At 46.0% G+C, this 22,175-nt stretch overlaps 1 protein-coding gene and 1 long non-coding RNA gene across 5 annotated transcripts in view; one reads left to right on the top strand and one right to left on the bottom strand.

Moving 5' to 3' along the window:
• Positions 1-9,243, bottom strand: part of LOC138579947 (uncharacterized) — a 96,386-nt gene extending 87,143 nt beyond the window's left edge. Inside the window, exon 1 of the long non-coding RNA XR_011304163.1 lies at positions 8,997-9,243. This is a non-coding gene — a long non-coding RNA (uncharacterized lncRNA). The remainder of the gene's footprint in view (positions 1-8,996) is intronic.
• ADAM15 (ADAM metallopeptidase domain 15) overlaps positions 1-22,175 on the top strand; it is a 583,228-nt gene that overhangs the window by 168,043 nt on the left and 393,010 nt on the right. The gene's annotated exons all lie outside the window — the stretch shown is intronic.

The raw sequence follows: 22,175 nt of genomic DNA, 5'->3' as shown, positions 1-22,175 counted from the left end.
AGTTTGGGGTATCAAAAACACTTCCTGTCTAAACATCGTATTGAATGACCAAGTACACTGGGGCTCTCTGGCTTATCCACGGCAAAATGCTAAAAATTATTAAAACCCACAAACAATTCAAATCACACTAAAAGATTCTGCTTAAACCTATAAAGCCGTGCACTATCACACCCGACTTCAACGCCGCATTGGCTTGGGTTTGGACACAGGGGTAAGTTTAGAACCCTCAACACACTTTCCAAAGCTTGTTTGTGTAAAGTGTGGAGCTACCTTGAAAAGAATAGTACACGAGATGCCACTGCCGTTGCCATGCTTCAGCGTCTGCAGTAGCTTGTGCCAATTGACTTTGAATATGCTTAAACATGGAGAAAAAGAAGCCACCAAAATAAAAGCTCCTTCCCCAGCCTGCACTCCCTCCAAGAAAAGACTGAAAAAGGCTCTATTCAGGGCAGCCTTATAATTGTATGCCTGCCTTCTACAGACTGGCCCTCGCCCCATCAGAGCCTGACCCTGCCAGGATACACAAGCAGTGGCAAAGCCAACAGTTTGGGATTTTGTATAGTTGTGGGATAGCCATTTGCCAGGCACTGCCATAATGATGCTACCAGCCATGAAATGGCAAACGCTGAAACATTATGTGGTTACTTGGGCATATGACAGCAGTACATGGCAAATGCCTTGCAAATACCTACGCACAAGCCAAAACTGTTGGCTTTGTCAGCACTTGCCTTTTGTGTATGGTACATATATAAATCACGTGGTTGAAAGTGACTGCATTTTTATTACACCAGTAACTCATATACAGCGGAAACTACGCCATTACCTCTCAGAAGGCTGCTTTTCTATAATACTGGCAGGCCAAAGTTTGATGTTACTGCTGGACAGTGCTATCTCAAAGTGGTCCTATGATGGTTTGTTTTAAACCCCGAGGGGCAGGTATTGTCATGATACCTACCCCCGGAGCACCAGGCCAGGCCCAGCACCCCCGGGAGCAGGCATCATGCCCCTGGGTAAAAGCCCAGCGGCCCCTTATAGGGGCTCTTTGGACTCTGTCCTGGCGGCTTTGGCGCCAGGCTCATGTTGGACATCAGTCCTGGCGCCATAGGCGCCATGCTCATAAAGGAAGGTGTTTTGTGCACTTATCTGATGCAGACCATGCTGCAAGATTCAGGCCTCCCTGAGACCTGAAAGGGACTATTTTTTCATTGGGACTATTTTGCCACTCGGGCATGTCCAGGGAAGGATACTTACCTGGAACTACTTTGGGGGCTATTTAAACCACGCCCAGACAGTAGCTCACGCTTCGCGTTGTTCTGTATCCAAGCAGCTGAACGCTCACCGTGTCTGCTCCTGCATCTGGTCTCCAGCCTCGCCCGCCTCGATCCTGGAAAACCATAACACTTACCGGTCTTCTGTTGGTGGATCATTCCTCATTTCGGGTCGGCGCCGCTACGTTGGCAGGTACCGCACCCCGGCCCCTAATGGGAAAGGACAAAAGACATTACTGGAGGAATATAAAGACATTAAGAGGGATTGCCCCCATCGCTAACTCACCTGAGTTTACCATCGGCAAGTCAATCCCTCAACGCATCGCCTTCATTCTGCACCTGAAATAAAGGACAGATCACAGGTTAGGAAGGCAACAGAAAAGGAGGCTCAACACTTGAACTTTTGTAATCTTCATACTTACCGCATTCCGCTCGGAAAAGTCAAGTGGATTTTGCCAGCGCCATTCTGAAAACCAGTGAAGTAACTGGACAAACACGCGCCCCTGCACCAGAAGCAGGATGGAGAGTTCAACCTTTCAAACCATAAGGTGAGCTTCAAACGGGGATTTCGGAGGAAGTTAGAGAAGAACGAAGGGGGGAAAGGGGGAGCAAGCACACTATTCTGCAGACTGTTAATCCCCTTTCTCATCTGCAGAAGGATATTCCTACGGGCCAGACAAGCAAGATTTAAGGGTCCTGTTCAGTCGGTGTTCCGAGTTCTGCGGATCACGCTCGAAGAGGCCACAGCAACCCAGACTAGACCAGCACCTCTGTGGGAGTCAGGTGAGTGTTACAGGTATTGGGTGGGAATGGGCATAGGGATTAGCACGGCAATTGGCAGTATATGGTTGGGTAAAGAAGCAAACGCCCACATGCTATGTCCCCCTCACATTTCACACCCCCACCCCCTCAACTTTATCCCAATGCAATAGTTTCAATTTATAAATGCTGCTTAAGCATGACCTAGTAGATAAAAACAAAAAAGAACCCAGTACATGACCCATGAGGGACTTCCTGATCGCACCCTACCTGGGAACTTGATCCAAGCTGACTCACAACCAGGTACTCTACATCAGGCCGATCCCTCCCTTTAACGAGGGGCCCTACTAATATCCCATGAATCCTTGATAATTTTTTGGTTTACTGAGATAGAAGTAACCATTTGCTGGGAGGACATCATTTATCGGCTGAGCTGCACAGCCACGAGAAGCAAATGGATTGCTGTAAAGGGGCTGCAAGGCTTACTTTACAAGACTGCTTGCTGCATCATTTTAATAACATTCTTGATTCTAAAAATATTGAGTTGCTGTGCTCCCAAACTATAATGGCTGATTCTTGCATCATATAAAATAGAGGGTGTGGCATTAATGTGGCCTTTGAGGCAAAAAGCACCCCCAGGAGAAGGGCTTGGATATTTGTAGCCGCATAGCGAGTGCTACATAAGTGTTTTGATCCATCCATTCAGCTAGAAAGACATTGGGTCCGCAATGTAGGGAAGGACACCAACATTTCAGTACATTGGACAGGTCTGCAGTCAAGATCACAGTGACTATTTTTAAAAAGGAAATAGTTGGACCATGAGGTCCTTCTCCAGCGGTGATCGTTGATCACCTCAGTGTACTCCCTGTCCAAGAGATGGTGTCAGTCCTTTCTTCCCTATATCGCCAACAATTTGTCAACCCGGGAGCTTTCCGGACTTCCTTAGTTCATGTCACCTTTGGCATCTCCCATGGGTCTTCAGTATCCCCTGTGCTTTTTAATAATTAGCTGACCCTATTATTTGCCATCCGGGTGGCTGTGACAGTTTTGTTCGGGCTTATGCAGATCTCTCTCTCTCTCTCTCTCTCTCTCTCTCTCTCTCTCTCTCTCTCTCTCTCTCTCTCTGTCTCTCTCTCTAGCTTTCTCTCTCTCTCTCTCTCTCTCTCTCGCGCACACTCCCCCTGTGCCCCCTTATGCTGGCTTACTAGAATACCTTATAACTAACTCAAATGCATCTAGAGCATGGGAAGCCACCTATCCTGGGCACTGGAGATTTTGAGCAAGAATTTGAGTCCAGACGATCCCTCTGGTGGCTACCAGGCAAATACATGTTCAGGTTTAAGACAGCTTGCCTCTGTTTCTTTTGAAATGGCCACACCAATGGCCAACCTCTCCTCCAAAAGCGACACATGCCTTGTGGTACAGGCAGCTCCGGATTGGAATGCTGTATCGCAGGGGGTCTGCAGAACTTCCTCCCCAGCGGTTTTCAAGGCTCTCTGGAGGTTTTCTAGTTCACCGTTCTCCTATCCCCACAGTATTTGTGAGCTATACCCTCAGCACTTGGGAATTTCACCTCATATAAATGCACTCAACAACTTAGCTCATGCGAGCCTTGCCTCTAAACGCTGCAGTTAAAAGGCCCAGTAGGGGTTTCTCTGGTAATTTCCACATTGAAAAGGGGAAGGTTTTAAACTCTGATATTCAAGTTCATGTTCTTTCCAAAGTTCTTCTTTGGAAACACTGACATGGGTAGCATGTGGGGGGAAAACACGTATTGCATTGTAAAAACCATTGTTACATACATCAGGGCAGTCCGACATGCATGTTGTGAAAAGTGCTTGCACTAACATCTTTACTCTTTGATGATTATGCTGAAAGCCAATTTATGCCAGACCTTGCAAAAATCCACATAAAGTGCTCTGTCAGAACATTCTTATTATAGTGCTGGTTTTCCATTACATGTTGTATGATTGACTATTGGGGACTTGCAAGAACAAGGGGTGGGGCAGAGCAAAAGTTGCTATTTGATTGACGTAGCAATGTAGCCTGGGGCTTAATGGTGCCTGCGAGCATTGTGCCTGTGCTGTGTGAGTGGTATGTGTCTGCGTTTTCCCATTTCAGTCGGTCAGTGCCAATGTGACTTTGTGTGGGTGATGGTGCGGTGCGTACGGTCACATCATTTGGTGTAAATGCTGGGCAGGCTACAGACTGTTGCCTGTGTTCTGGTTGGTATAAGCAGCCTGGCAAGGTGGTAGCAGTCAGTGGTAGGTGGCGGCAGATGTACTTGGCAAATGCGTGCTTGATTTGTGTGACACAAGTTGGGTGAAAACGAGAAGGCAGATAGGTGCTAGTGCAAAGTTTTGTGGGCGTAGGTTATGGTGCGAGATTGAGAAGTATCAGTCAGTCACATACCTGGCATTACACGACATGGCGGGTCACTAGCATTGCAAAAGCATGAACCGGGATCACAATTAAGATTGGATAAGCAGGAGCTAAAGGCAGCTCCTGGGTATCTGGCATTAATCGGTGATGAGGAGCTACCCCTGGAGAACGAAGAGCTAGTGCATAGTGTTCCTGCAAATCGAACTTCCACAATAATTGCAAACTTAACATTTTGCCCATTATGTATAACTCTGTATGCTTTAAATGTCATATAGATGTGGCCTAAAGCTCATTTATTGATCGTCTCAAATACACAAAATGATTGTTGCATAGGTGTGTTTGTTCAGCATCAGTTGGCCCTGGGAGCCAAGATTAGCTCTTGGTAGAGCCGTTACTGTCAAGCTAACCAGGCTTTGTTACAAGCAGGGGCTAAATAGCTCCCAGATCCCCTCAGTTAGGAACCCTGATAAACCAGCAGCCTTTGGTCCCTCCAAACAAGACGTCAATGCATATCACTGTATATCTTGATGCAGCTGATAACAGCACTGCATGATGTGACATTTATAAAGGGCCTTGCCCTATCATTTAGTTGTCCTCCTGGCACTAGTGACCAGCACTGGCCATTGGGCCAGATTTCCCGAGATCAACGATTTGGCAACCGTCTCGGAAAACTATTTGTGGCCAATAACTTTGTGGGCAATCTTCTTTTGCTTCCAAGACCAGGATTCGAACTTGGTCATCAGGACCAAAGTCGAGTGACTTACCCACTAGACTCATGAGATCTCTGGTCAGACAGCTTGTCAATATTCCGGATAGGACTGTACTCTTTAGAAAATATTCAAGGACAGCTTTGTAAAGATGTGCACCTTTTCTAATTTGCTTGCAACATTACAGGAAACTCTCCACCTTTCTTTAATAATTTATTATTCTCCTGAAATGTAAATGTTTGTTTATGGGGGTAGAGGGGACTGAGAAAAATCTCCCGCGTTTTCCCTTGCCCTCATTTTCAATCCACCCTCCTAACCTTCACATCCTCCCTCCGCCCCTAGTTAATAATTTCCATTCCCAGCACTGCTAGTTACTGTTGCAGAACAGTGACAGGTTGTCCTTTGCCGGTTGCAGACTACCCAATGAGGCAGGCCACAGGGAGGAAGAGGTTACTGTGGGACTTGTGACCTACCTCCAACACTCTAGTTTACCAGTTATGGTATGCAATATTTGTAAAGCTCAACATTTGCCTTTTCTATGGCCTGTTGGTGCTGACGTCTGTCTCGGTGGGCTAGAAGATGTTTTGGCTAGAGTATATCACTCCAACGTTGCGATATTTGCTCTGACTGCCAGTACAGATAAGAGTTGAGTTCAATGCACTTTGCCTTGTCTACATAGCAATTAATAAACGGAACCCCCACTTCGTTCAAGAAAAAAATAAAACCTATTCTTCCACTCACCTGCTTATATCTAGCCATCAATCTTCAGCATTCCTTCCTAGATGTCAGAAGGCCATGCTGTAGTTACTCGTTCCATTGCATCTGACCTACAGAGCAACTGACCAATCAGAAGCCTTTAAACGCCATCTAAAGGCACACTTCTTCCCTATCGATTTTCAGTAGATTTCCATGGAATTTCCTCTCCCTCTTACTGGAGTAAATTCTGATTAGCTTGTTTTAATAAGTGCTAAATTGCGCTCTACAACATTAAACATAACATGGAAGTTTCCAAGGGCGTGGGTGATGCAAGTATGCTGGTTTCCCAACTCCCTAGAAAAGACGGTGAGTATTGCTTTTTGGACGAGGGTGGTTCGGTTTGAAGCCTTGCACGACACCTTGGTGTCAGTGTGGTAGGCGAGAGCAGTCTCTTGGTTGAAGGTAGCCAGGCTATGAGGCCTTGGGTGATGCCTTGGTGTCACTGTATAGTGTTATAGATTCATAAAGCCTCAGAAGGGACATGGCTAGATCCCTCACAAAGTCGTTGGTGGTCATAGTTCACTTCTGGGTGGATATAATGCATCAAAACAGAAAGCATTTGAAGCAACATATAAATGTGCCTAAGGGAACAGGAGAGTCTCTTCTCTTCACACCCTTCTGCTATTCCTCCACTTTTCCCCTCCCACCGGTCACTGTAGACAGCTCCCAATTTCACTGTCTTGCTCTGCCACTATTTCTCGATCTTCCTTCCGCAATAGATACACAATGTTCAACAAGAATTGGGAGGGAGTGTACGATTTGGGAATGCCCCTATGTGCTAGCGGTCCTGAGAAATTAACTTTAATGGTTTATAGGTAGCACTCTGTGGGATATGAAAACACAGGGCCACATTTCTCCTTTCTTGGTATGCAGGGAGCAGGCTGAAAACAGTCTCTGATGTCTACTTTGCAGTGGTGATGTGCGAGAAGGGGCTCTGGGACATTTTGCCAGCAATAACTTTTGGGCAAAGGATATTGATTGTCAGATGATCACAGCTTGGGCCAAAAGCTCTAATGGCAGTCAGATGCCAGTTGCAAGCTCCAAGGCCTCGAGAGCCCAGAGCAGAGGTATTCAAACTGTGGGTTATAGCCTCCTGGGGTGGGCATGGCTGCATTCCCTGGGAGGGTGCGAGACCCCCGCCTGAAAAGTATTAAACAATTTATTTTTTTGAATTTTCTTTTAGGGAGGAAAGAAAAAGCAGAGCTGCGAGAGACCTGGACAGGTGTGGCTCATCCATAATGGGTGAGGGGGCATCAACCCAGTAGTCCCCTCACCCATTATGGAGGAGCTAGCCCAGTGAAACACTGAGCGTTTCCTCAGCTGCTTTTTCCATCTGAGGGAGTGCTCCTTGGCTGGATGAACTGTCAAAGGGAGTTCCCCAGTCACACATGGTCAATGAGCCATACAAGACTCTGGGCCCTTTGTTTTGCCAGCCCTGCATAGCTCATTGGATATGTTGTCTGGGGAACTGCATGTTTGTATTTCGCAAGGGGGAGCTCCTCGCACATTCCAACAGGACAGGCTGGATCAGGGCGTTTCAGCACCAACACTCAGGCCCGTGCACGCAAGTGCAGGAACCAGGAAGCTTTTGCTTCCCGATTCCTGTTCATGATGCAGGAGCTGGAGCGTTGGGGAGGAAACTTCAGGATGGTAAGGAAGGTAAGTCTATGTGCATTTATTTCTTATTTATTTATGTGTATGGATGCGTGTATGCTTGTGTTATGAGTGAGTGTATGATGATGGATACTCGTGTGAAAGAGTGCAAGCTGCGTGAATGCTGTGTGAAAGCGTGTGTGTTTAAAAATGCCTTTGTTGCACAATCCCTTTACCCACCTGCCAAACTCGGGCCTCCTTCTGAGGCAATGTGGAGCCCAGGGGACAAGGATGGTATTTTTTACTGGACATTATCATAGATATCCAATAAAAAATACCATGCTTTCCTCTGGGCCCTCCAGCGCCTTCCACACACACATAATCAATGTGTGTGTGTCTTAGGTGCTGTGAGGCCCTGGGGACATGGGATGATATCTTTTTACTGGACATTTATCATAGATGTTCAGTAAAAAATACCATGCCTGCCCCTAGGCCTTCCAGCACCAATTACAAACTGTTTGGCTTTTTACCCAATGTTTTTTTAAAGTATGCTCTAAAATGCAACATTTTAATCCATTATTTAAAAAAAGAAAAATCCTGAACCCTATTGATTGGCTCAGGCTCCCTTGCTATGCTCTGCTGCTGTGGCATATCTGGGAGAAATTATATGACAGGTTATTTATAGCGCGCGTAATACCCAGATGTTTTGAAGTGCGACACTGGGATCGAACCTGAGTTGCTCCGTGTCCTCTTGCTTCCAAAGCGAGCATGTTGCCCCTGAGCTATCCTACCAAGCTAAATAATTATGCCCTTCCAATTAAATAATTCACCAGCCGCCACTGTCCCTGGGAGCGGGAGGGGCGAGCCAAGGGACTGTGGTGGGAGCAGGATGGGGGAGCCATGGCATAGTGGTGGGAGCAGGATCGGGGAGCCATGGCATAGTGGTGAGAGCATGGTGGGGAGAGCCCACGGACATTGGTTGGAGCAGGGTGGGTTGAGGCCCTGGGCGGGAGTTAGGAGTGGGATTAGGGAGCCCAGAGACTGAAATGGGAGCAGGTGGGGGAGCACAAGCACTATACTGGGAGTAAGGTGCGGTGACGGCGGGCAATAGTTCATAGCCATTTGGATTTACTGTCAATTTGGCATTTTTGGGGGGGGCTGCGTCTGCCCATATTTTCCTCAAGGGGACCGAGACCAAAAAGGTTTGAAGACCACTGGCCTTGAGAAACCCTAGCCTTTTGCTTGACCACACCAATCGGGAAACGCGCAATCAGTAATACAGCACCTCAACAAACATTACCGACCCCACAGACCGTTACCCTGACATCCATACAGTAGTGCAGTACATCAGCAAACAATCGGGACGGTCAACAGTGATATAAGCTACACCTTATATATTTCACATAAAGGACTCTGATAACCAAGCATTGTCTTCACAAGGAGCGTTTGACGCCAAGATCCCCATTTGTAATCTGCAATTTGCTGACCATTTGTCAATGCATATATAATACAACACTGACTTACTGCTCACCTTGTTAAGCATACATGAAGTGCTTAGATTCCCAGACCACTTGTTAAGCCCAAGCCCTGGAATAGCTCGATTGATAGCACTGGGTGTATTTGGCTCTGTGGGAAAAAAAAACTAAAATGGTATGGTTAAAATGCAGACACTTTGCACGTTTTAGTTTAAAACGACGTCAATAGAGAAAGGAGTCCTGAGTGTTGCAGAGCATTCAGTAGTGTGGGGGTGGGATGGGGGGGGTACTGAAATATCAGTTAGAAGCGGCTACTGATCTTGAACTCTGCTCATTGTGTAATAACCCCCCTATTTGTGGGTTGATATGCTATCACGGCTACCGGGATTTTCACTTATGGTCCCAGTAGAGGAAACGCAGGGGGAAGGACACATCCGATGACAAGTTCGTACATTACAAGACTTTCATCCCCAGAAGGCCGTCTCTGCTCCCTGGCCCGCCTTGGCCTATGCTTCTCTAAAGCGCCCTCCACCCCCGACCCCTACAGTCACCTGCTTCCGGTGCCAAGGGAGGGACGTCCCTCCCCGGTGAAGTCATCGCTCTGCGGCAGATTTCAACCGCTGTTCCTCTTTCTTCTCACCCCCCCCCCCTTCCCCTCCCCTCCAAGAGCACCTCTCCCAGTCAGCGCAGATTAAAAGGAAGTGCCTCGGCCCTTCTCAGGGGCTCTGCGGAGGCGACGTGGGAGAATGCAGGGCAGGCCCTTTCCGACAGGGGAAGATTAGTGCGCCTTGGTGCGCCCCCCATGGTGATGTCATGCATTGAGGCGATAACAAAAGAGTCAGGATAATGTAGAGGAAATGACTAGGGCTGGGCCACCTGGCACTTCTACCTTGGGGACTGATGTATATACCAGCAGGGCTCAACCCAGGGAGTGGGCAGACCTGCCTACATTTGAAAATCAAAAACCCTCATATTTTTTCCCTTTCCTATCAGCCTCTCTCATTTATTTCCACCTGAGTGAATTTAAATATTCTTGTTTTGTTAACAGTTGAACACAATTGCACTGGTGTGTTCTGTTTAATTATTAAATCATCTATTCAGGGCAGAAATGAGGGTTTTCACATTTTTCATCAAAAATCTGCAGATAAGGCACAGTGAGAAAACATGATTTGCCCAGGATCACACACTTTAGCTAAGTCATGAAACCGGAATATGAGACCAGTCTGCAATGTAAGCACTTAGCTGCATATCTTCTCACTTGTAGTTGGTAGGGGCACGTGTTAGTGTTTGGCTTTTAAGAGTTCTCTGTTTTATCAAAAGAAATTACCAGCAAAACAGAAATCCGAATAAAACAGCATGACAAATATACATTGGGATAGAAACATGTTTACCGAAAACAGTATAGCTGCCACTTTCCCCCTTCCCTTTGAAGAGAATGCAAGTTTCAGAATGCAGAGTAATACAAGTTTAAAGAATGACTTTAATCTACATAGCAAAGGATACTGTGATAAGTTTGACTCCTTGTTAACCAAGGGATCCTTATTATTGATATTAAATGTGAAGAACATGTCAAATTGGGCATAAATGCAAACCCTCCTTTATGTGTGTCAAAATAAGAAAGCATAATGGAAATGCAAGGCAGTTTAAATGTTTTTGTCTTGTAATAAGGGCCAGATTAGGATGTTTGTGGAGATTTATTTGGCCATCTTGATGCAAAATAGCTAATGCCCCACTCGGTTCTTATCACTGGCTATTAACAAACAGGGGTTCATTGTTTAAAAGCCCCTGTGGACTTTGACCCCCACTCCCTTGTTCCCCCAGCAGCCAGCAATGTATAGGCCAGGCAATTCCAGATGTTTCAATGCTCTTCCCTGGAGACCCAGCGAAGAGCATGAAAACCTGGAGGCTCTGGGAAAAACCCGGAGGTTAGGCAGGTCTCGTGCTATGGGTGGGCCTGGCAGCAGGGCATACTTACACATGGATAGGTGTGCGCTCTTGGGCCTTCTTCTTTAGCTGCCTTTTAACCGAGCTATGCAGAGTTTCATGAGAGCTCCATTTTCGAAGAAGTCCCTCACATTGCAGTGGGTGTGGAAAAAATAAATAAAGATAACCAGAGCGATGTGTAGAGCTCGCTGGTTAGGCCACTCTGTGCACCACAAGTAAGGGCTCACTGTGTCTCGTTCCGGATAATCCCTAAGGCGCTTGCATTCAGTTCTGAGGCCAAATGCTCAGTTCTGGAGGTTGTATCTGGCATGCTGTGTTAATTTCCACAGGCCATGTATCCTAATGTATATGTGTTCAACGTTTCACTACTTTTCCCTTTTGCGCCACCCTGTAACTAAGCTCCTTGCAAGTAACAGCGCCTCGATGCCCAAGGGCTGCTGTGCGCTACACAAATGTAATTAATAAATAAATACTGCTGTGTGGTTTCCGGTCTTGAGGCCATATGCACATTATTGGGTCTAGTTCTTGAGGCCTGCTCCAGACTATCAGGTCCAGTTTTGGAGGCCTAATTTGGGGTATTTGATGATGTTCTTAATATTGTCTTGCATTCAGATTTGGGGACGTCAGAAAATGACTATTCTGTCCTCTTCACAAAAGCCATACCTGAAGTATTCTGCCCGGCTTTGAACTCCGTATCAGAAGTACTGTTCATTTCTGGGGGGCAGCATCTGCTATATTGTCCAGCTCTGGGAGCCACTTTTGGAGTGTTGTGCCATGTCCACAAGGACTCTGCTGCTATTAGTACCCGGCAAGGGGCGTGTGGCAACCTCCCAGCCAATCAGGAAGCTCAGAATGGGGGCTTTACCACATGGTAAAACCCTGCTCCGAGCCTCCTGAGATCTGGAGTCTGCCATCTTCCCCTGCCGGGTCAGAGGTAAGTGCGCCCCATTTAGGCCTCTTCCAGCTTTCAAACACAAAACATAATCACAGTTCCTTCTTTATTGCACAGGATGCCCTTCCCCAGGTTTAGGCCCCTCTAATTTAAAACACAAATTCTGCTTGTCAAGATATACCTTTTTCTTACTGACACTCTTTTCCCGATATCTTCCTTTCATGGGCTAGAACCAGAGGCTTTCGAAAACGCCAGGCTTTTTTCTTTTCCTCAGTGCGACCACTCTGATTCTTTGCCCCTCTTTATTTTCTTAGTCCTACTTTTCTTGATACCTTTTCCCCTTCAGATGCTTCCTGCACCCCATTACTTCTTCTTTCCTTACTGTGCACACTTGCACTGTTTATTCTTTCTTTTCTTATTGTGCCACTGGCACTTGTCCTTTACTCTTCTTGTGCTACCTTGCACCCTCTTTTCTGTTTTCCTCTTTATCGTGCCCTTGGCACCTTTTCTTGACTCTTCTCGTGCCCCTCTCTTTTCTGTTATGGGCCACTCGAACCCTTGTGCTTTTTTTTCTCTTATTTTCACTTTCTGCTGCGATCAGTATTTTGGTCGCTTTCCGTTCCGATCTGCTTTTCTTTCTTTCTGCTTCACTTTTGCTTTTGGCTGTGCATTTAGCCTTTACACTTTCTGCTTCACTCTTGCTTGCAGCCTTTTCAATTTATGCTTTGTTCTTGCTTTCAGTTGTGCTTTTAACCTCTACACTTTCTGCTTTGCTCTTGCTTTTAACCTCTACACTATCTGCTTTGCTCTTGCTTTCAGCTTTTACACTTTACTTTCAATTTCGTGCCACTTTACTGTCTGCCTTTCTGCAGTTCCGCTCTCATCCAATGCACGCTCCTGAGTTTCTCTCACATTCTCCATGAAATTCACCGGGCAGTGTCACGTTGAGATGCGGTTCCTCCAGGAAATGCGGGATTGCGGTCAGGGTATCACCACCTGCCTCTCAGGCACCCTTGGGGTCAGCACAGGCCACAAGTGAACAAGCACTCTCCTGAACCTGGCCAACAGAATGAAGGCTGCGCTTCACTGGTTTCCTGGAGGCATAGTTCCCTTTGCCACACTGCAGCCCTTAATCCACGCCGGACCAGCGTCTCTGCACGCCGTCCTCCTCCAGCCTGCAGCTCCTGCTTCTCTTTGCTCCTGGGCTCCTCCGGTCCAGACTCCATCCCCAGCTCGCTCATTGTGTGCACGACCCCACCCTTTTTTAGTGAACCAACCAGTGCAGTGGAGTCAGGTGTGAGTATTTACTATTAAATGCCTGACCCTATTAGTGGGACAACCTTAGTTCTTTCTAGGGTAGGTTGCCCTTACTTTCCCCATGTTATTCCTATGGGTAATCTTTACTGATCTTAGTGGTCTCCTCCTCCTCTCATTATTTGTTGGAAATGGGGATTGGGAGATAGGGTGAGATTGTAAATATCCCCTTGAGGTTAAGGGTAAGATATTAGAAGTGGAACAAGATTTAGGTTGAGTTCTGATCATCTTATCGGGGTATTGACAGGAGGTATAAGAGAATCTCCTGATTCGCTCTTCCTCTACAGAGGAAGTTGTCCCCTTTTTTACTTCTGCTGATGGCTTATGTGTATAGTGTTCTGGGTGGTATTCTCTATAGTTCGGAGAGGATGAATAGCTCTTGTTATCAGTGCTCTGATCTTGTGTTACTTGCACCTTCCTCCATCTCCCTCTTGGGTAAACAACTCTTTTCGTTCTTGCTCTGGGGTCATAAATAATGGGTCTTGAGGAAGGAAAGACACTGTTACGGTCAAGAGTTGTAAAAAGGGATGGACTCAGGTGACAAGATGCCATGAACAACGAGGATGGGTAGGATGGTTTGGGGCAAGGAATGGGGGATACCATGTCTCGGCTTCGGATGCCCTCCCTGTAGTCCCCGAAGACCCCCCTGCCCTGGTGTTCCTCCCTCGCTGGTCCGCCCCCAGGGTTGGGATCCAAGAGCAATTGCCCTTCCCTGGCCACCTGAGCAATGGATCCCCAGGGAATACTTGTGAGAACACCCTCAGGTTTCTCACAAAACATAAACCATGGTAAGAGGCTGCAGGGTGAGGCCCATTAGTCACATTTAGAAACATGTATTTGCAAAGAGGTGGTTTAATGGAACCACCTTGAGCAGAAGAAAACTGTAAATTAATTCGGAAAAGGTCATGAGACCAAAACGGGGGACCATGAGAATAAGCAGGGGTAGACGTGGCAAGCAAGTTTAGAAGTTCAGCAAGCATGCTGTAACTCATGTAGAAAAAGTATCCTGCAGCCCACATAGTGTAAGAACACTGGAGTCATTAATGGGTAAACCTGCTGGTGTACAGAAATTGGGACTGACATAGGACAATCACGCTGAGGCCTACTTGGGGTAAGCATGGTGTAGCCAATATAGGGAAAACTTTCTGGTGCCCACATAGGGTAAGGCTGCTCGGGCCGGGTAGGGCAAGCATCTGGGGGCCCTAAAGGGTAAGCCTGCTAGTGCCAAGGTATGTAGGCATGCTGGTGCCCAGGTAAGATACACATCTGGCACCCCCATTTAGGGTAAGTATGCTACAGCATGTGCAGGGTTAGCAGGCTGGTACCCTTTTAGAGAACTCGTGCCATTTCCCTTCTAGGGGAAGCATGTTGTTGCCAATGTAGGCTAAGTCTGCCCTTGCCCATGTGTTACTCAGCAGATGTGGTGGTCTTGGGAATATATGTGCCCTTGCAGTCCATGCACGTACCTCTATACATTCCAGATGTCCTGCCAGGTGGCTTATGTTCCTTCTTCTCTGATGCTTTTCTGGCTGTTATGATTCAGTTGCTTTTTTTACAGGATTGTGAGGTTGTGTGTAACTATAGTGCAATGCTCTTGCGCAAGGTTTCCAACCCCATCGATATTTGGTTGCCAGGATAGGATACATTTGAAAGAAAAGATGCACATTTTAAAGTATACGCGAAAAAAGGCCTCCCTAATCCCTCCACTGATCGGTATCTAAATTTTTTGTTGTGCACAGCGTTCTATCCATATGAGTAATGCTCCCCAGCACCTCTGTCCTTTTTGGAGGGTGTATCCTTCATACTTTGATCTGAGACCATAATCAAATTGGTAATACAGCTAAAAGGCACCAAATATTTTGATGAAATACTGTTTTTTATGTATGTATATTTGACGCTGTTAGCAATGTTTTCTCTTTGTAGCAACTTTCCCTCCATTTCTGTGGACCCCCAAACTTGTTCCTTTTGTTTTTTAACTGTGTCCTGGCTTTTTCCAGTGAAGCCTTCAGCTTCACTCGCCTGCACATTTGCTCATTGTTCTGGGGAAACTGGCGAGTCCTTAAGTCTGTTGGTACATGGAAACTGTTTCCTTTTTCTTTTTACATGCTGTTTCTTTTTTTGGTAAGTTTTTATCATTGCACAATGCATATTACAATGCAGTGCAATGGGGTTTCTTTAGTATGACCCTAGACTACACTGAAAAGGATTTTTTGGTTACTTTCGATGTGCCTAAAGACAAGCTGGTGGCATCAGTTGCTTTTTTCTTAGCCTTGCTACGTTTACAGCGTTTGGCTACTAACTGTGGCTAGCGTCCCAACATGGCCGTCCCACAGGGTTTTTGCTTGTTCTGTTGGCCATCTTGTCTTGTGGCCTTCTTCCTGCCGTGCCAGGTCAGGAAAATCCTTTTATGGTCATGCACTTGCCTGGGAAAGGCTTGCTTTTCATGGGCTAGTGCAGGGCCATGTGTGTGTGTTCCCAGGAAGTGGGCTGGGACTGTCTGGTCCCATTCCACAAACTTGTTTCTGTATGTCTTGAGCGTATGCACAAGTTTGACCATGAGTGGTCGTCATTGGATCACTGCTGCAGTGTGTGTGAGGGGCAGATCTTCCATTGGGTGTGCTGAGTTTCTGTCTCACCTCGGTTGTTGGATAAGAAAAGGAGTCCTGCAGTCATGCCCCAGAGATCCTGTAGAAATCCTGCAAGGAGCCAAGTATCCTGCCCAGCTGTGAAGACCGTGTAAGGGTACCATTAAGTTGGGTAACAATAAACATATGTTATTAGCGCTAAGATGCCCCTTTGGGGGTGAACGTGCGCTTTACAAATACGCCTGTTAGGTTATGTTTTTAAGACCCGGGGACCTGTCGTAAGAAGGGCTGGCGACCAACTTTTGCTGCAGTCTCAGTGGAGTCCTGTCTGATTGGTGATCTTCAGAATGCCTTCGGTGGTACTTCGACCATTGGACTGGTGGGACCAACTATTCCAGGCATCTGCACAGTGCCCAGCTGTCTGGAGTCTTCAGAAGTGTTCCTGGAGCCATCTTGTGGACTGACCAACTCCATTTGGGGCTACTGCGGTAGAGGCGTCTTGGTTCTGTGTTTCATCTCAGAACTTTGGGCAACCCCTATCTTGTTCTACAGGAGTCCCACCTGTGTATTTTCAGCGGTTCAGCCTCATCGCGACCCAGGATAGTAGGCCGACTCTGACCGTGACAGCTGTGTCACTTTGTGTCACTATGCATGGGTGACGTTTATCGAAACCGGCTTCCCCCGTGTCTGGTCACTGCCCAGAAGAGTGCTGCATCAGTGAGAGTACCATTCATTGACAGGAACAGGCTGCACCAGCTTCTGTATCTAACCGGGACATCCCTTGCACACGCTACTCCTGGTCTACGGTGACCAGAACCAACAGCGGCAAAAACAAGCTCTGACGACCCTCTGTCAACCTGCCAAGCCTGAAGAGAAACCAGAGTATGGGGGTGAGCCACAGCAATACTTACCTGTCCACGTATCTCCACCTGTAAATGTTTTGTAATACTTTGAAAAGTTTTACATTTGTTTGGCTTTGGTCAAACTTGTTGCCGAAAGCCCTCCGCAAGCTGGGGACAGGTTTATTTACTAGAATACATCCTTTCCTCTCCATAAGACCCTCCTCCTAACTTTTCCCTGCTCACAAAACCTCTGGAAACTTTGTGAACCTTTGGAGCAGAATGTCCCAGTCAACTTAGGTTAGGGTTGTATTCTTGGGGACTGCTATTGCAAGTAATAATCATTATCTTCCCTTTCAGTATTGTGAGGGTAGGGGTATTATGATTTTATTGCACTGGCTAGTTGGGCTGTATATATGTATTTAATTATGCGTGTTGTGTGATAGTATTACTTGCTTATAGTCATTTTTATAGTGTTTGCTTGGCCATAAATATAGTATTTTTATAACTATCTCTCTAAGTGTAATCTTTGATTACTTAACACGTGGACTCACTGTGGACCCTTTACCAGTCTCACCCCTTCCTGAGACTTGGCCTTCACCTCTCTTCATACTACCTTGTTTGGTTTGGCTAGAGCTCCCTGAGTTTTCCCTGTTCACTAACTAGGTTGGCTTCCTACACATCTGTCCCCCATGCAAGAGGGTAGGAATCAATTCTAACACTGTAGCTAGCACACTTCATTTATGTTAGTTATTTAGTGTGTTATAATTCTCCACATGTATACAGGTTACATCAGGGCACCTGCTTAGCACATCATTGCCGATTAACATAAGACCTAGTTAGCACATTGTTAATGGTTCCGAACAAATCCACTTGCATTACATGGGTTTTGTATAGCACACCTTTGCCATTTGCACAGCTCATGGTGCTGAGCGTCTCCACATCGGATAGACACCTGAGCTCTGTTGGGCACACCTGTGTACCTGGTGGAGACACAGGGGTCCTCACTGTCCCCCTCAGTCTGGGTTTGATGAGGTGGCCTATGTGCGTTCCTGTCTGGTGGTGTCATGGGATTAAGATACTGTTGGGGGCCCCCAGCTCCTCAAAGGAGTGTGGTGGTGTGTGCCACTGGGGTCGAAGCAAGCTGTTTACGGCGGCAGGGAGAAGAGCGCTTGTGTAATGTATGGTACTAATTCTTTGCACAATAAGTGGTATTGAGTGGGACATTGCAAAAGGTTATCATATGTTTATGTAGAAGATATGGGACCTGCTGGAGCAACTTCCATGTCATTATTTTCCTGGTATTGCAGTTAACACAAATATTTTCATGAATACATTTCACAAGTTATAAACTCTAGCAATTTCAAATCCGTTCAATTAGCTTAATTTGATATATTTTCCATCAAGTGTTAACAGTAAAATAACATTTCATTAGATATTTAAAAAATGGTATAAGTAGTATACATAATTTCCATTATAAAGTGCATTTTCAGTTGTCAGCTTACTCTATTCTGTGTCTCAAGACAATTTACAATGATCTGTTGAGAAGGAAATCCTGGCCCTTATCTAATCTTGGTGAGGTTATCTGAATGTTTAAGGACTACCCACAGGGCTCTAGACAATAGATCCGACTCCTAACTATTTGTATTTGTCCATTGTACAAAGGGACTGCTCATTGCCAACACATGGAAACAAAAACCTGCCATTGGGATTCTCTCATATGATTTGGTTATCCATAAAAAAAGGCTTCAATTCAACTGGTTTTACTATTACTCACTGGGCCCTATTTTGGGGAATTATTAGCTCTTTGCCTTCTCTTAGCACTGAGTAAGGATAACAGTTAAATTACTCTTGCTTTTGTTTTTGTGTAACAGTATGAGGAATTTCTACTAGCATTAATAGGCAGGAGAGCGGGAACCAAAGTGAGCTGTGGAAGGTGCAGTTCATTGGAACAGAAGACATGGAATGAAAGTGAAGCAGATAGTAGAACAGTAAGAAGAATGCAAACTGGAGATACACAAAGAAGGGACCAGGGCAAAAGAAAGGAGAACACAACTAGAACATATGTGTGAAAGAGATTACACAAAATCAAGGCAACACAACACTTGAGAAGTATGTGAGGAGACAGAAGCAAGGCTCAATAGGACAAAAGAACGGCCAGCATGTTCTACAGAAGTGACAGTGGGAGACAAAGCACAAGAACTGGGACAAGGCATCAAGAGGGATACAGGACAAAAGCAAGAGGGAGCAAAAAACTAATAGAAAATATCATAAAGGGAAAAATACAAAATACAGGGAAAAGGAGTGATTGGGTGGGAATTGTAAAAACGATAGTAGACATGAACAGATAAAATAGGATGGTGGGCTGGATCAAAGAAAGAGAAAAGTGCCCATACGGAAAAAAGAAAGAACTGCTGTAATTAAAGCAATATAGACCAGGACAAGATGCACAGAGGACGGCAGCATGGGGAAATCACACAAGGGGGAACTGCAAGTAGCAACAAAACATGGCCTTGTGATGAGAAAGCGTCAGCTTCCTTTGATGAAAAGGATACTTTTGTGAACAGGAAACCGAGGAAAGCTGCAGACAGAAGACATTCTATGGGTGAGCAGATTTTGATACCCAATCCCAACACATCCCATGTGCGTTGTGCAGGATTCCCAGTAGCCTGATCTGGCTGGTGCTGCCACAGCTGATCAGAGCACACAATGATGTATAGTAAAAAGGCACAGAAGAGGGATTGATTCTAAGCCTCTAAGTGATGTCCTAAGCAAACGGGTAGCCGTGTCACTTTTAAAAACATCTTGTTAAATGGATATGAATCATTGGAAAATGTTCTGATGCCTACAGACACTGGCTTTATATCATTAGGAACCTTAGGGGAGGCAAACCTTCCTAAACCAGCTGCATTTCCCCTGAATACGAATGATTGGTACCAGCAGAGGACTGTTTCATTTGGTTCTGTGCTGAAGGTAACTGATGACAGCAGTCTGGCCTTGCAGCATGCCTCATTGTCTGCGTGCCATCTTCGAGCCAGTATTCCATTTGAAACCTGTATGCAAGCTACCCGAATTGTATTTCACCTGATTGTGGTCCCAAATGTTATCCGCTTGTTCCCTGCCAGCAATTGCCCTGCAATAACTCAAGAATTGGGGACAAAAACACCGGAAGGATAAGGAGGTTAAAATCTGGAACTTTCGCAGAAAATCCGATGGCATCTAGTAAGCTTAACATTGCAGAATGGTGGGAATTTGGCACATACATAACTTTGCGTGCTGAATAGAATACCATAATGGTATGGTAGCCTCTCCCTTACCAGCCCCTGCTAGCATGGTAATGATGCAGTTGTGATATAGTTTGCTATGTCAGTTGCTAGTGCAAAGTGTGTGTCTGGCAGCACTGTATTAATTCGCATGGCTGAATTCACGTCCTGGCACAGAGTGACTGTGACAGTCATCTGTGAGGGTGGTAAAACCTGAGTTTTTTTTATTTGTATTATTACAATGATGCGTAGAGCTCTGAATGTGAGGTCTGCTAATCAGACCTCCCTTTCATAATGCTTCGTGCTAGAGTGCACACATGTGATTTTTGCTGAGCTTCTCTGCTGATACCTCTCAGCTGCTGCCTTGGGATTTGGTAACCTGGCAGTCACAAGGTGACTTTCATTACAGTCAACAGCTGTTCGAACCAAAGGTCCATTATTACAGCATCTGCCTCTAATTGTGGGCAATCCTAAACTTAATCGATACAATTGTTGGCCCCATGCTATGGTGGTAGATGACAAATCTAAATGCAAGCCATATCTGGGTATGACATGGTAATCTCTGGAAATCCACAATTATACTGGCAGAACCAGTTGATGCCATTTTATCATCATCTTAGTTTTTATAGACTCTTCTTGTTAGGGCTTCCTACTGTTTGGGGCAGGGTTTCGCCCAAAACAAGCCATTTGCGCTCAGTCCCAGCAAAAGCATTGGTCTTCCCAGAAAAAGCGTTGTCCTCTCCCAGAAAGGCAAGAACTTCCGCGATGGGGCAGGGAACACTCATGTGCTTCAAGGGACAGGCTCTGCCAGTCAACAGGAATTCACACTAGGGAGTATAAAAAACAGAGACCCTTTGATGTGGGCAGACAGAGGAAGTGGTGCAGTAGAGTAGCCCAGGAGAGGTCTTTCCAGTTAGAGAGGGGTCCACTGTCTTGGATTTCTCTTAAGACTCCCAAACGTCATGCCTACTTCCCCATTAATTGCAGATGAAGCACTCTGGGCCCTACCTCAACAGGCAAGATGATACTGAAACAGCAGTCAGGATGGGACCCCTTACAGAAGAATAGAAGATAAACCATCTGCTGCGGCCTTTTGCGTATATATGTGGACATTCCCCATCTTTTTAGACTCAAAGGAGAAGGATTCTTGTGGAACATGTTTGAAAGTACAGTTTGCTCATTATCCTCAGCCATAGAGGTGAAGATCAAGGTCTCCAAAGAAGAGGCCAGCTCTTCCCTCTAATCATCCTAAGGGAATGTCCGGGTTGACCAGCTGGCTGCAAAAGGCCTACTGCAGTAAAGACTATTTGTCCCCCGTACCCTGACCAAGAAATGCTAGTGCTCTCTATACTGGTTGGGAATCGCAGAAGAAAGGGTCCTCCCAGCAAGCTGGAGTCAAGCACCAGCTCTGAACCATGTTTTCCACCTTCCATCCATCTTCAACCAGGGTACGCCACTTCAAGATGCTTTTCGAGCCTCTCTACAAGCACCAGAGCTGTTTTTGCTAATCGCCACTTTTTCAAACCCCTGAGCTGCTGACTCGACCCATTGCTTGCCTGTGCCGTAGCATCTTCGAGCCCATCGTGATTAAAGAACCGCATAGTGTTGTTGGACCTCTTCGAGCTGGCTTGAGCAATTCAAGACGCTGGTTCGACCAATTCCCACTTGGTTTCCTTACTTGATTCGATCCTGTCACTGCTGCAGGACTGCACTTTATCAGTGTGCCTTCTTTAGACGACTCAACTGCCTCAACACATATGATCCGGTGGGAATCTCTGCCACAAAATGTCTCTATGTGAACTCCACACCCTGAAAGCACAGAGAAGGCTGACTCAATGCTGTTCAGCCCAAAGACAAGCATTTCAAGTTATTTAAAGTGTCTCTGTACCTTTGGGCCACCTTAAGGGGCCCTTGTAACTTGTAAGAACCCCCGCTATTCTTTTTTTGAAAGACCTATTTAGTTACTTTGGCATTGCTACTGGAAATATTGACTGTGCACCTCATCTGGAAAAGTAGTCTTCATTCTCTGGATTTCATTTATAGGGCAGGTTATAGTGGGTTTTTTCAATTTTATTTTTGTATCATTTTTTATTAAGTAAAGAACATAACCAGTAAAACCAACACAGCAGAATCACATAGTATGACAGATTCTGCTCAGCATCAAGTTCACAATCGTTTTGCCCCGACCTTCCGTGGCCCTCCTTCCCTTTCTCATAACCTCCCACATTGGCAATAGCTCCTGCCCATCAACCCAACTCATCCCCTTTCCCACAGATCGTGTACAATTTCCTAGGATTGCTTCTATGCCTTTACACTGTCTCTTCTAGGGATCTGCAAGGGTCCATGCCCTCTCTCCATTGAGCCACTGTTGGCATATCACGTGACTCCCACTTGGTAG

This window comes from Ambystoma mexicanum, chromosome 1p (assembly GCF_040938575.1).
Source record: "Ambystoma mexicanum isolate Mex_15411 chromosome 1p, UKY_AmexF1_1, whole genome shotgun sequence".
NCBI classification, from domain to species: Eukaryota; Metazoa; Chordata; class Amphibia; order Caudata; family Ambystomatidae; genus Ambystoma; species Ambystoma mexicanum.
Note: the sequence above shows the minus strand (reverse complement) of the source record. Positions and strands in the feature narration are given on the sequence as shown.